Here is a 717-nt window from a genome sequence, read left to right on the forward strand (position 1 = left end):
CAGTATGTTGAAATTACTCAGTGGCTTTTTGTTGCCTCCAAGGAGCAGAGCTGCAGGCAGCTGCGCTGGTACACGAGTGTGCACTGACACCTAGTGGGACAGCCCCGGGTGAGGAGCCTTGGGGTAAAGTGGGCTTATTTTATTAAAGAACATCAACAACAGCCAGCCCTCCCTGATGCTAAACACCAGCATGAGATGACACAGCATTGGGTCATTTGTGCCCCTTCCTCTCCTGCGAGCAAGCTCGTTTAGTTTTGTTTTCTACACGCTGCACCTTTGCCAGGCAAAGGACTGGCTTATCACTTCTCTTCTTACTTCTGCTCTCCCTGCCAGGGTCCCACCTCACCCCTCCTCACCCATGGGCACGCATGGGGGAGAAAGAGAAGGATTTACCACAGATCAATCAAAGTCTAAGGATGAAGGTGTAGAGAGAGCTCTGCCAATTGCTCTGATGTTAACATGCTGGTTAAACAGCAGAGTACTAAAATCAGTGTAATCAATCACACTGGCAGTATGGACTCGGAAATCTTCCCTGATGTGAGCCACAGCACCGATACTGCTAGAGGACTCATTCCTCTTGCAGGAAACCAGGCTGCTGCAACCCTGGCTGCCTTGGAGCCAGTCCTGCTCTGACACAGGGGGACTATGCCAGGATTCAAAGCCCACTTCCAGAGCGGGAGGGTGACAGCACGATATGGCTCCACGCACAGGGTTTTT

The sequence above is a fragment of the Haliaeetus leucocephalus genome, unplaced genomic scaffold (genome assembly GCF_000737465.1).
Source record: "Haliaeetus leucocephalus isolate CR32 unplaced genomic scaffold, Haliaeetus_leucocephalus-4.0 Scaffold933, whole genome shotgun sequence".
NCBI classification, from domain to species: domain Eukaryota; kingdom Metazoa; phylum Chordata; class Aves; order Accipitriformes; family Accipitridae; genus Haliaeetus; species Haliaeetus leucocephalus.